Genomic DNA, 15098 nt, shown 5'->3' with positions numbered 1-15098 from the left:
TAGGGGCGTTAGTCCTCATTTTTCGTCCCTTTTGGTCATTCGATGACAAAGGGGGAGAAATTTGAGTTAGTCTTCAAGCGGGTCTATCTATATGGGAGTTTTTTTGCTAAGTTACAACTCTCGTTCTTCTGAAGATTTGTTGGATCAAGTTATAAACTTAAGTCTGATGGTGGTCTGATACTTTTGCTATGTTCTTTTGCATGCTATTTCCTCTTTTATGATAATGCACGCATGTTGAATTACATCAGTCACCATATTTCATGAGGCATTTCAAATTGTTCATATCATATGTTAAATGCGTGTATGAATTACAAGATATAGGGGGAGATCCCCATGATTCTACTCTTCAATGTGCATTGCTTCTCAAAAGCAAATTCCTCACATATGCACATCTTCAGGGGGGTTCTTCTATATCTTGCAATCAAATTCCTCAATATCAGTATTCACACTTCATATGTTTATCCCCATTGAAAACTTAACCTATATTGTGATCAATCACCAAAAAAGGGGAGATTGTAAGTGCATCTAGTGCCCCTTAGTGATTTTGGTGTATTGAACACTTATAGGTTAAGGGACTAATGCATTTGTGAGTGTACACAAGTCTATAAGTCTATGAGCAGTTTGATATTTATAGAGAAAGTTGACCCCTAAAAACGAATGTCTTCAACTAAAGACTTTTGCTTTCTGAAGACTTCGAAAGTGAAGAAATTGGTGTGATCCTGAAGACTTGATATTCATGTGAGGAATATGAAGCTTGAATACTTTTGTTTTCATATTTTCGTTTTCTCTTTCTTGAGTCATAGGAAACACCGTATTGTTAACAGGGGTCGAGGTAAAACTAAGGAAAAGTTTACAAGTGATGCTCATCTCAAAATCCTACACCTACCAATCCTTTCGAGTGAAGCCATTGGAAATCTCATACAGTTCAGTCAATTTCTTCAGGGACAGAGATGAAGATCTTCTGGTCTCTGAGGAATTTGTTCTGACTGAGGAGTTAGTAATTCGTCAGTGCGGATTGCCTACAAGTGAGGAACATGATAGCACTGAGGAATTTGATAGTCAAATTTCCGACCGTTGTTGTGCTATGCGCCAGCTGTCCCAAAATATCTACCCACCTAACGGTCATATGATTGAATGGCATTTATGTCTTATCATGTCGGGCTGCTCCCTAGGCTATAAATAGCTGCCCCTACAATCACTAGCTAGTTGGCTGCTCGACGAGAAACTGACACATGTCATTGAGAGCATCCCATCCTCCGGGGACTTTGAGCGAAAATCATCAAGTGAGGAAAAACCCAAAACCCAAACCAAACACCTACAAACCCAAAGTGACTGAGCATCACTAAAGAGATTGTTCCTGTGTGGAACCGACGCTTGTTACCTTTGAAGACTGTGCATCTTCCAGATGGTTAGGCATCATGGTCTAGAGCATCCAAGAGGAAATTGTGGATCGCCGAGTGACCGAGTCTGTGAAGGTTTGGAAGTTACCTGAAGACTTACTATGAGTGATTGGGCGAGCTCTGTGTGACCTTAGCTCAAGGAGAATATGGTGAGTATTGTCTGTCCGAGACTGTGTGTCCTTAGGTTTAAATACCTAGCCGCACCAACCGGACGTACGACTGCCACAGCAGTTGGAACTGGTCTACCAAATCATTGTCTGGACTGAGCTAACTGGTTCTATTTCCTCAACCCTTTCATTTCCTCATTATTGTGTTGTTGTACTTGATCGTTACTATCTGAAGACTTTGACTGAAGACTTTCTCAATTTTCTCAGTTCAAATTCTTCAGGCAGTTTGTCTTTAGGCGGCTTATCATTTGAAAACACAATTCAACCAAAAATCCCACATATTGATGGGATCTGAAATATAATTTCAAAATGAATTTGTATTAGGTAAAAATCTAACGAAATATTGCGTGCGCAACAAGTAATGAAATAAAAAATTTCAAATTAAAGAAAATAATATTTTTGAAACTAATTACCTGTTTGGTGGGTTTTTATATATTTACGGCCCAGTTTTTATAATTACATCCCATATATTATTTCTTAAAGACCATTTTCTTGTTAGGCCTAATGCATCCCTCTTAGGAAAGATTTAGTGCCCAGTTATACGTCTCTGTCGTTATCTATAATTTTTTATTGTTTCATGCCAATATTATACAACTTCCACATAGTTTTGGCAACAATTTACATGATTTATTAGACTAACCTATTGATCTAGTGCCCAGTGCCATTTCTTGTCTGTTGCATGTTCTTTGTTTCGCAGAAAATCCATATCAAACAAAGTCCAACCGTGATAAAAATTTACGAAGAATTATTTTGGAATATATGTGATTTTTGGGAGGTGGAATCAACGCAAACGGGGGCCACAACCCACAAGATACACTAGGGCGCCCCAGGGGGTGCCCGGCGCGCCCAGGTTTCTTATGCCCTCCTCTAAAGTATGTCAGGGCCCTTCTTCTGGAGCAAGAAATATTATGGAAAAAATCATGTAAAAATTTCAGCGCAATCGGAGTTACGGATCTCCGGGAAGTTAAGAAACCGTGAAGGGCCAGATCTAGGGAACGCGAAACAGAAGAGAATAGAGAGGGAGATCCAATCACGGAGGGGCTGCCACCCCTCCGCCACCATGGAGGCCATGGAACAGAGGGGGAACTCTCCTCCCATCTAGGGGGGAGGCCAAGGAAGAAGAAGAAGGATGGGGGCTCTCTCCCCCTCTCTCCCGGTGGTGCCGGAACACCGACGGGGCAAGGATCACGATGGCGATCTACATCAACAATCTTGCTGTCGTCAACACCAACTATCTCCCCCTCTATGCAGTGGTGTACCACCCCTTCTCCCCAATGTAATCTCTACTTAAACATGGTGCTCAACTCCATATATTATTCCCCAATGATATTTGGCTATCCTATGAAGTTTGAGTAGATCGGTTTTGTCCTGTAGGTTAATCGTGATCTTGGTTGGTACGATTGTATATTTTATTTATATATGGTGTTGTCATACGGTTCCCTCTGTCTTGCGCAACCGTGAGGGGCCCGTTGTAGGGTGTTACAATATGTTCATGGTTTGCCTATTGTCAGTGTTGTGGGGGTGACAACAGCCTAAACTGGGATAAGTGGGTTATGGCGTATGGGAGTAAAGAGGACTTGGTTCTTAATGTTATGGTTGGGTTTCACGACCTTAATGATCTTTAGTAGTTGCGGACGCTTGCTAGGGGTCCAATCATAATTGCATATGATCCAAGTAGAGAAAGTATGTCAGCTCATGCCTCTCCCTCATATAAAATTACAGCAATGATTACCGGTACTTGGTATTGGTTGCCTAGGGACAAATGACTTTCTTGTTGACAAAAGCTATCCACTTTTATTCTCGCAAAGTACTCATAGTTTTATTCTTGCAAAATAGTTTCATACTTGTTCTAGGTAGAGAAAACGTCAAGTGTGCATAGAGTTGTATCGGTGGTCGATAGAACTTCGGGGAATATTTGTTCTACATTGCTTTAACACTAAGTAGTTTTTATTTTTTGTTCGAAGTTGTTCTCTATCTTTAGTTATGGATATGGAACACGAAACACCAAAAAAATTAGTTGTACTTGCTACTCATGGAGATGGGGAACCTCCTAGAACCCTCGATTCTTGTTATGTGAAAAATATTAAACACTACTTTTATAATCCTATGAAAACCCCATTCAACTTGATAATGGGAGTAACGTTGGATCAACGTGAATACTTTAGGGATTATTTCTTGACACAAAAAGGGAAACTATTATGGGATAAAATTGATATGTTGCACTGCTGTGCTTGGGATTTATGCAAGAGATATGATTATACTTGTTGCTCTAGGATGAACGCTCCACACCATCCCTTTTCATGCAAATTTAATGATAATGAAACCTTGCATTCTTATGCTAATGGTAGATATGATTATTATGATGTGGTACGAATAGAAGAATTTGTTGCTTTTGAGGGTGATTATGAAATTGAATCTTTGTTTCAAAAGTTTGAAGATTTTGATGATTCAGTTTATAGACTTGAAAATTTAGCTATAATTAAATATTGCTATGATAATTATAAATACAATTCCGATATTGATATATTTATTTAGAAAGTCTCCGCTGTCCAAGAAGAGACTAATATTTTGCAGGAGTCTATGGAAGAAGGAATTGATGAAACTGTGAGCTCATTGGATAAAAAAGATGCTGAAGAGAGGGAAGAACAAAAGTTGCAAGAGCAGATTAGCTACCCGTGCCCACCTTCTAATGAGAGTAACCCTCTAACTCATACATTATTTAATATCCCATACTTCTTAGCGAAGGATGAATGCTATGATAATTGTTATGATGCCTTTAATTCTTTTGAAATATCCCTTTTTGGTGAACATGATGCTTGCTATGCTCGTGGCCAAGATGCCAATATAAATTATGCTTATGGAGATGAACTAGCTATAGTTCGCTATGTTAAGAATGACATTGTTTCTATTGCACCCACACATGATAGTCCTATTATCCTTTTGAATTCTTCAAACTACACTATATTGTATAAGTTTGTTCTTATTAAGGATTATATTTATAGGTTGCATTTTACCGCTGCACATGATGATTTTGATGAATAGAATATGCATGTGCTTTCTGATCCTACTTGCAATTATTATGAGAGAGAGGAACTACATCTCCGTCTCTCTATGTTTCCAACACGAGAAAATTGCAAGAAAATGATTATGCTATGTATTGGCCATTACTTGATGTGGATGAATTGTTCTTTTATGACATGACGATGCATATGAAGAGAGTTAGACTTCGTCATGTCATGATATATGTTGTTTTGTGCTCACTACTAAATTACAAATCATTGTTAATTAAAATTGGCTTTGATATCCCTTGGGATCCGGGTGGATCCATTACTTGAGCACTTTATGCCTAGCTTCATGGCTTTAACGAAAGCGCTGCTAGGGAGACAACCCGGAAGCTTTAGAGAGTCATCTTATTTATGTTGAGTTCTTTTATAAAGTTTAAAAACAAAAAAATATAGAGGGGAACTTAAAACTTCACAAAAGGAAAAGTGAAAGTGAGAGGGACGAGCATTGTGAAAGTGTGAGTTAGCCTTGAACTTTGTTCATGCCCATGGAAACTTTTTGAATCTTAATTACAGAAATTTTCAACAAAAATAATTATCTTCTTGTATAAATACATTGGATTATAAAAATAATGTGCTAAGATTTTCCTTTAGGATGATTAGATTGTGTATTGGTATGTGCGGTGCAGAAACATAAACTTTGGCTGTAGCGCGTCAATTTTCATTTTTTGGTACAACATCAAAAGGTTTTCGAAATGTTTCACACACTATTGCTATACAAATTTTATATTTATTCCTAATTTTTCAGAACTTTTAGAGTTATAGAATTATGGTGAATGTTCAGATTACTACAAATTGTCCTGTTTAAGACATATTCTGTTTTTGATGCATTGTTTTGCTTGTTTTCATGAAACTATCGATTCTACTGGTGGTATGAGCCATGAAGAAGTTATAATACAATAGCTACAATGCAAAAATAAAATATGAATTGGTTTGCAATAGTACTTAAAGTACTGATTTTCACTATTATACTAATGGATCTTACTGAGCTTTCTATTGAGTTTTGTGTGGATGAAGTGATCAAAGATCGAGGAGGTCTCGATATGAGGAGAAGGAGAAGAGTCAAGAGCTCAAGCTTGGGGATGCCCAAGCAACCCCAAGTAAATATCCAAGGAGACTCAAGCATCTAAGATTGGGGATTCCCCGGAAGGCATCCCATCTTTCTTCAATAAGTATCAGTCAAGAGCTCAAGATTGTATATTTTATGTATGGTGCTGTCCTACGGTGCCTTCCGTCTCGCGCAAATGTGAGGGGCCCCCGCTGTAGGGTGTTGTCAGTGTCAAAACTGGATGATCTCGGGCAGGTGGTCCTGAACTATGCATCTGACGATCAAAGGTAACAGGAGACAAAGGGGACACGATATTTTACCCAGGTTCGGGCCCTCTTAATGGATGTAAAACCCTACGTTCTCCTTGATTGTATTTGATCAGTATGGAGTTACAAGAGTCGATCTACCTCGAGATCGTAATGGCTAAACCCTAGATGTCTATCCTATATGAATTCTGATAGCCTCTATGGACTAAACCCTCTAGTTTATATAAACACTAAAGAGGCCTAGGGTTGTACATAGTCGGTTTAAAGAAGAAGGAAACTATACATCTAGACGCCAATCTTGCCATCCACGCAAAGGAGAGTCCCATCCGGACAAGGGGGAAGGCCTTCTACCTTATATCTTCACGGCCCATCAGTCTAGCCCATAACATACGGGCCGGACACCCGAGGAACCCTCAATCCAGGACTCCCTCACTAGCCGCTGAACCAGTCTTCAATGACGATATGTTCGGCACGCAGGTTGTCTTCGGCATTGCATGGCAAGTTCTTCCTCCGAATACTTCAAAGAAATCTTCTGAATAAAAGAGACGTATCTGGCTCTATATAACAGTCACAACCCGCAACCACAAAGGCAAAAATACTTAATCAAAGTAAGGTTTGTCAACTAACAACTTTTTTCGGTGAAACGCCACGTCTGGCCTCTTTATCATTTCGAACCGTGTTTTGGCCTCCCGCTTCACGTTTTGAGGCACAGCCTCTTTTGACACGTCTTGTCAGAGCAGAGATCGTGTCCGCTAATTACGACATCCTCATCAATACGGGTTTGGGTAATCCAACGGTGCTATTCACACGACCCCTTGGGAACAGCTGGGTTTTAAGGCTTGAGGGGGCGCTTGATATTCACTGCCTATATAACTGGATAAAGATCCCTTCTTTTTACCCCACGCCTTCTCCCTTCCTCTTCTTTCCCATCCTCGAGCTCCAGTGCCCAAGCTTTGATCTTTCCCACCGCCACCAACCTCGCCAGCCATGTCCGGATCCGGCTCATAGGGCAAGTTGATGGCCTCCTACGTCACAAAGAAGGACGTCAAGGAGCTCCGTGAGGCGGGGTACCTGACTACGGACATCGCACACCGGATCCCTGCCAAAAAGCAAGTCATCCCCACTCCGGAGCCCGGCGAAAGAGTGGTGTTTATCCCCCACTTCCTCTGCGGACTAGGGTTTCCTCTCCACCCCTTTGTTCGTGGCCTCATGTTCTATTACGGGCTAGATTTTCATGATCTAGCCCCAAATTTTTTCCTCCACATCTCGGTGTTTATCGTCATGTGCGAGGCGATTCTCTGCATCCCCCCACACTTCGGCCTATGGCTCAAGGTCTTCAATGTGAAGCCAAAGGTGGTCGAGGGGCAGCATGCGGACTGCGGCGGTGCAATGGTGATCAAGCTCCCCAACACCACCGGTCCCAAAGGATCCTTCATGGAGACCGTGAAGGTATGGCAGCAGGAGTGGTTGTACATCACCGAACCCTGCGGTGACGAATGGGCGGCCACTCCTATGTTCAGATCCGGGCCCCCTATGCGGCTTGCGTCGTGGACCAACAGGGGTATGGACTAGGGGTTGACCGATGAAGTAATGATGCTGCAAAAGCACATCAAAAATATGATAGGCAAGAACACGAGTCTCACTGACGTGATTCAAGCGATGCTTTTCCACCGAACCCTCCCATGCCAGCACCGGCCTCTCCATATGTGGGAGTTCAATCCGGAAGGGCCGCAGACCGTGCAGCGATTCTTCAACACAACAAACGACGAGATCTGGAAGATGCTCTTCGAGGCCTAGAATACGTGGACGAAGAAGACCGATGACATCAGCCTCAACAGCGCGAATCCGGCCACTCCAGTAAGTATTTTGTTTCCGAACATAACTTTGGTTCACAAATCAAATGGTATACTGAGTTTTTTATTCCTCATTCAGGATTGGACAACGAAGGTGGAGCAGATCAAGTGTCCGGCTACGCTACCTCAAGACCCAGCCATTCCTCTGCTAACGAGGATGCTGGTCCCGGTGCTGTATCAAGCGCCGAAAAAGAAGACAAAGAAGAAGAGCAAGGAGGTCAAGGGTGACCTCTGCCATAAAGATACTTCGGACACAGTGTCCGGAGATACTGAAGCTCTCTCCTCCCATGAGGGAGATGAGGACAAAGAGGAGGAGGAGGCAGAAAGCGATTCTCCCCTTAAGGGGAAGAAGAAGAAAAGGGTCGCCTCCATAGACACGGAGATGGGGGAGTCCAAGACGGGAAAGATAACCCTCTCGAATGATTCGTACACGGATGCCGAACACTCCCCCAAGAGGCACCCCCGGGAAAAGCCCCTGGCCACATCGTAAGTGCCAAAGGATACTTTACAGATATCCGGTCCTTTATGATTGTAATATAACATATCATATTGTATGTTCCAGTCTGGCCCGCGACCTCCCCCAACCATCATCATCTTTGGGAAACTCTCTGGCACCGGAGATGGAGGACAGCGAGACGCCCCCACGAGCCTCTCCTCCAACCACCATGGATAACACTGAGGTGTTGTCCCGAAGGGCTTCTTCGGGCCATGGACAGGTGCGGGAGGCCACCAAGTCAGTGCCAAAGGGTAATGCATCGGCTGCCGAGAACATGGGGGGCGCAACCCCCATGGAGACTGACGATGGGGGCCCTGACCAGTCTGGCCCCCAGCCGAACACCATTCCGGAGACCCATGGGGCTCCATAATCAAGTGAGCAACCCCCTTCAAAGGAGGGGGAGCGCCAACTCTGGCGGCGACCTCCACTAATCCGGATACGCCGAACACTCTGGTGGAGGCACTGCGACATGCTTCCATCATGGAGGAGCACTGCACCCTGATGGGAGTGGTGGTTGAGAAGGTTCAATCCGCCAAGAGCGGGCTGAACGAAGCCTTCACCAGCCCGCTAACAGGCTTCGAGATATGTGATGTAATATTATTAGCCGCTTTACTTATGGAAAATATGCTTGTGTATAGATAGTAGCCCCTGAGACTCGGTTCGGTGTTGAAAAAACGACCGAACAGAGAATTAAGTAACAATCGCAGGAGGTAACATACTTCTCTATTGGTAAATAGGCTTCCCTGTTGGCAGCGAGTGCCCAGGCTACTAATATTTCCAAACTCAAGCAGAAGCTGAAGCTGGCTGACGATGATATCGACTGCACTAACAAGCGGTTCAATGAGGCGCAAGGTATGTTTTAAAAGATAGTTTTACGCGCCTGAAGTGGTATTCAAATGCGGAGTTTAAGCTCATGTGCTGCCATGAATATGATTGCAGGTAGCGCGGCTGAGGTCGAGATCCTCAAGAGCGCCCTTGCGCAAGCCAAAGAGCTGGCAAGGGCAAGCAAAGCGGCCGGAGACAAAGTGGTTGTGAATTTAATAGCCGAGCAGGTCGCCCGCCGCCAGTATGAGGAGAGGGTGACCGAGGTGGAGCAAGAGCTCAAGGACGCCGCCGGCAAGTGCGAGGCCTTGGAGGAGAAGAATACGGCCCAAGCGGTCGATCTTGCTAAGGCCCTCGAAGAGGCCAAGGAGGCGTGGACCGAGTCTCGGGTGGCTCGCTAGGAGATCCGGCAAGCCGAACAGATAGCGACTGGTAAGCCCTTTCTTTTGAAGAGTAAATTTGGCAGTCAGAAATATGCCTTGCACACTCGACTATCGAGTTCTGCAGACGCCTTTGCGGATCTTCCGAAGAGCGCTGCCGACACCGCACAGTTTTTTCGAGCCCAAGAGGGAAACACGATGGAGAAGCTCTTCTGGGCACAGTACTTGGCGCCGGAGTGTCCGGCGCTGTTGAACAACCAGATGATGCAGCTGACGGAGCTGCATAAGATGTCCAGCTTGGCCATCAAGGACATCATAGTCCAGCTGTGGCCAGCCGAACCCACTCCTTGCAGCTATTTCGGCCTGGTGAAGCGACTCACCGACGCCCTGCCCCGAGTCAAAGTTGTGAAGTGCTCGGCATGCATAGAGGGCGCGCGGATGGCCTTCGCCCGTGTGAAGATGCACTGGGCGAAGATGAAGGCCACCGTCGTGGCGACCGAGGGCCCGCCCAAAGGCAAGGACCACCGCAAGCCAGAGCGGTATTTTGATGACGTCCTGGAGGATGCCCGGATAGTAGAGGGCCAATGCTCAAAGGATATCATCTTTCAGTAAATGTAATATAGTTATCTAGACTTTGTGTTATGAACCATGGCCTGTAATATGTGTATGCTTTTGTCTAAAATTACTTTCCTCATGGCGGTCGTATTTTATTATTCCGAAAGTTTGCCAGTCGTCGGATTCAGCCCCCACATAGATGCTACGGGGGTGTTCAGTAGAATGCACGATCAAGATTGTCCCAATGTCTTGGTCCATAAAGGAGGTGTCTATATGGTGAACCACGCAATTAGACTATGCGGCTTTATCACTTTCATTTAGCCATAGGAGTTTGAAAGTGGGGCTAAGTACTAGCCCCTGGTGCGTATGCAGCTATCCGAACTGGGATGCCTTAGACGCATGACCAGATGAATCATGGTCCTTCGTATAATACGGAGTAAATCGCGAAAGATTTATAACAAGTTACCGAACCGCCGAGCAGCTCTCGCCTTATCACGACAGTCAGTTTTCGGCTTTCTCTACTGAGGTGTTTGACCAGGCGAACCAAAAACACATTCGTAGTAGTTCTCCCTTTAATACCCTAGCCGAACAAGTGGAACGAAAGGGAGTAACCATAGGAGCCGGGCAACCCAACTATTGACCAAAGACATGATTCGAAGCTAATGCATAAAATGCAATGTTTGGGACGCCGAAGTGTACTATAGAAGTGTTTGGACTTTTTAAAAAAATATATGTGGCTGAATAGAGCCCCTAGCACTTAGGCCGTACCAGAGTATTCATGGCAATCTGACACAAAGGGGGATTATAGATTGTGAAATAAACCAATGTCGAACAACGGTTGGTAAAAAAACTGTTTCCCGTATAATCTCATCCATACGTCAAAACATGCTATTATAGATAATGCCATAAACATCAAGGCTGTTCTGCATGCTGAGAATTTGTGAACAAGGGAAAATTGTATACAGGGCCTAAAAGAGAAAGGTAGTCTCGAAGATCCCCTGGACACCCTGCCGCACATCTGCGCCACTTTTTGCCTTGGTGCAAGATCCTTTGAGAGGAGCAATCGACGATCGTTAAGAAAAAAGGGCCCGTAAAAGGCCTTTGTATGACCGTGAAGCTATTAGGTCTTAGCAAACCTATGATATGAGAGGAGAAAGAAAAAAAGAAAAAGGGAGGAAAAATGTTTAAGGTCTGAGTAGGGTCAAGCTGCACTCTAAACCTCGTCCGCAATGAGCCGCCGTCGTTGCCCAAGGTATTTTATGTGCGTAGTTATGCACATGTTGTACATATGACGTGGTTAGATAGGGAGATTGATGGAGGCGGAACTTCTAGTCCATCATTGGATTGACTTAGCTGTTGTTCTGTAGGGTAGGCCAGACTCGTTTAACAGTGTCCGGAGGCTTGATGTCCGATGAAGTGTTTGGCCTGATGAGGCCGCTCTGTACCTTGGCTACAAGGGGCGTGGTGTGCTCCTTCATATCGACGAAGCGCTCCATGTTTCCATTGACTGTGATAACGCCGCGGGGTCAAGGCATTTTGAACATTAAATAAGCATAATGCGGGACTGCAATGATGCGGGCGAAGGCGGTACATCCGAGCAGTGCATGATAACCACTTCAAAAGGGGACAATGTCGAAGATCAAGTCTTTGCTTCAGAAGTTGTCCGGCGAACCGAAGACTACTTCCAATGTTAATGAAACCATGCAGCGGGCTTCGACTCCGGGTATCACTCCTTTGAAGGTGGTGTTACTAGGCTTGATTCTTGATGGGCCAATACCCATTTTATGAACAGTGTCTTGATAAATCAACTTAAGACTGATGCCGCCGTCCATAAGGACTCGAGTGAGATGGAACTCATCGTTAATTGGATCGAGGACTAGAGCTGCCGAACCCCCATGATGGATACTCGTCGGGTGGTCCCTGCGATCGAAGGTGGTCGGAGAAGCCGACCACGGGTTAAATTTAGGGTCGACCGGCTCTACGACATAGACGTCCCTTAGTGCGCACTGGTGTTCCCTCTTTGGGATATGTGTGACGTATATCTTGTTTAATGTTTTCACCTCAGGGGGAATTTATTTTGTCCCCCTGTATTCGGCGGGCGGGGCTCTTCATTGTCCTTTCTTGGTGGTCCTTTCCCCTTATCTTCGGTGTTTAACTTACTGGCCTGTTTAAAGACCCAACAGTTTCTGTTGGAATGATTGGCTTGCTTGTCAGGGGTACCATGAATCTGGCAAGGCCGATCGAGTATTTTGTCGAGATTGGATGGACCATCTTTGTTTCCTTTGAATTGCTTCTCCCGCAGTCCGGATTTAGAGCCACTGAATCCGGCGTTCACCGCTGTGTCTTCAATTTCTTCACTGTTGTTTCGATGCTTATATTTGTTGCGTCGTGGCCTGCCATCGCCATCCCTGGCTTCGCATGTGTCAGGGTCGCTGGTACTGTTGCTTCTACGGGACAACCAGTTGTCCTCTCCCTCACAGAAGAGGGTCATAAGTGCGGTAAGAGCTGCCATAGACATCGGTTTTTCCTGGCCGAGGTGTCGGGCGAGCCATTCGTCGCGGACGCTATGTTTAAAGGCCGTGAGGGCTTCGGTGTCTGGACAATCGATGATTTGGTTCTTTTCAATTAAGAACCTAGTCCAGAGTTTGTGGGCTGACTCTCCGGGTTGCTGGACTATATGAGTAAGGTCATCGGCATAAGGAGGTCGGACATAGGTACCTTGGAAGTTGTCTCTAAAGGCATCCTCGAGATCTTCCCAGCTACTAATGGAGTTTTCTGGGAGGCTGTTTAACCAGTGCCGTGCTAGTCCTTTCATCTTTAAAGGGAGGCATTTGATTGCATGGAGATCATCACCGCGAACCATGTGAATATGGAGAAGAAAGTCCTCAACCCATACTTCGGGATCTGTCGTTCCATCGTATGATTCAATGTTTACGGGTTTAAACCATTCTAGAAACTGGTGGTGCATTAGCTCTTCGTTAAAGCATAAGGGGTGTGTGGCGCCTCTGTATCGGCCAACGTCACGACGGAGTTCGGATGACATCTATGTTCTGTTTTCAGCCTGGGTGAGGTTATGCCTATCGTGCTAGGTTTGATGGTTGTTTTCTCGCGTCGGGGCACGCCCCCTTGACCCATAGATTGATCTAGCTTGACCGGATCCATTGTCCAGGTCCTAGCGTAAGTCGTAGGTGTATCCAGGAGCTGCCGCCTCCCTCCCTCTGCGCGAGGTGGTGTGGGTTTTTATTCGGCATAAGCAGCCGCTTTCTCTCGCCCACGTGGTGGTCGGTCTGGTTCATCGACGCGGTCATATCTTGACGGTATTGACTCAATGGCCGCGTCGTCGAATTGTGGCAGTAGCCGATGCTTCGGTTAGCTCTTTGGTTGGCGCTCGAGGCCATATTCTTAGGTGGCTAGGACCTGCGTCCATCTGTCATTGAGCATATCCTGTTCGGCCTGAAGGTGTTGATGTTTCTTTTTTAGGCTCCTTGTAGTTGTGATGAGCTGTCGCTTGAAGTGTTCTTGCTCGAGGGGTTCCTCTGACATGATGAAATCTTCATTGCCGAGGCTGACATCCTCCTTGGAGATTGGTAGATAGTTACTATCTTCCGAATCTTCATTCCCGACCGGCTCATCGGGGATAACTTGTCCCTCCTCCCATTCATCCTAATCGGATGCAGGCTCGACTGGGTCATCAAGATCTTCGGCATCGTCGGGAGTGTTATTATCTCCGGTGACGGTATTTCTTTCTTTTTCGCGACACAATTTTGAGCGTCGCCGTTGACATCGACATTTTGGTGGTGCCTCAACGAGCTTGTCTTTGCTTGGATCATTCCTGCCATCGTCGTCATCCTTTTTAGGTGTCCACTATATACACATCATATGTCGAGGTGGCCGTCCAATGCCCGGTAAAGGGCGGGTCTTGGCCTGGTTTGTCTCCGGCGTCATCGTCCATTCCGTCAATGTCTTCGGAGGTGTAGTCGATCATGTCGGTTAAGTCTTCGACGGTGGCTACAAAGTGGGTGGTTGGTGGGATGCAAAATTCCCTATGCTCAGCCACTAGTTCAGGCTAGGAGTGGTTCGGAAGTGATGCTTCCGTAATGGCAAGGGATCGCATTAAGTCCAAGGCCCCGCTTAAGAGCGAAGGCCGGACGGGGAACCGAGGACCTGCGGGGCTAGGCATGGCAGATTCTACTAGGTTGTGCTCACTAGACGCGGGCTTTGAGAGTTCGGAGTTGGCATCCAGAGGCGAGTTCGGCTCTCCGATGACAGGAAGAGTCCTGCTTAATTCCAAGTTCGCCGAAGACATAGTTGCCTATGGGTCTCCGAAAAAGAGCTCCGTAGTACGAGAGAGTTCGTTGGGTTCTAGACACCCATCTTCGGATGAAGTGATCGACTCTGGATCTAAGGCCAGGGCAGGGATGATAGTTCGTCTTTGAGTGGTTCCTGATGACGGATCCAATGAATTTCCTTCTAGGAGATGAGGAATAGTGGTCGAGGCCGTGAACCCTTCGAAGATCAAGTCTCCTCGGATATCGGTGACGTAATTCAGGCTCCCAAATCTAATCTAATGATGAGGGGCGTAGCTATCGATCTGTTCAAGATGACCAACTGACTTGGCACGTAGAGCGAAGCCGCCGAACACAAAAAGCTGACCGGGGAGGAAGATTTCCCCGGAAACAACATCGTTGTTGATGATCGAATGAGCCATCGAACCTTTTGTCGACGACATAGTGGAACTCTCAATGAAAGCACCAATGTCGGTGTGAAAACCGGCTGATCTCGATTAGGGGGTCCCGAACTGTGCGTCTAAGGATCAAAGGTAACAGGAGACAAAGGGGACACGATGTTTTACCCAAGTTTGGGCCCTCTAAATGGAGGTAAAACCCTACGTCCTGCTTGATTGTATTTGATTAGTATGGGGGTTACAAGACTCAATCTACCTCGAGATCTAAATGGCTAAACCCTAGATGTCTAACCTATATGAATTCTGATAGCCTCTACGGACTAAACCCTCTGGTTTATATAAACACTAGAGGGGCCTAGGGTTGT

The sequence above is a fragment of the Triticum urartu genome, chromosome 1A, assembly GCF_056163025.1.
Source record: "Triticum urartu cultivar PI428250 chromosome 1A, HENAU_Tu73, whole genome shotgun sequence".
Taxonomy (NCBI): Eukaryota; Viridiplantae; Streptophyta; class Magnoliopsida; order Poales; family Poaceae; genus Triticum; species Triticum urartu.
The sequence above is the reverse complement of the archived record's forward strand: the minus strand, read 5'-3'. Positions refer to the sequence as shown.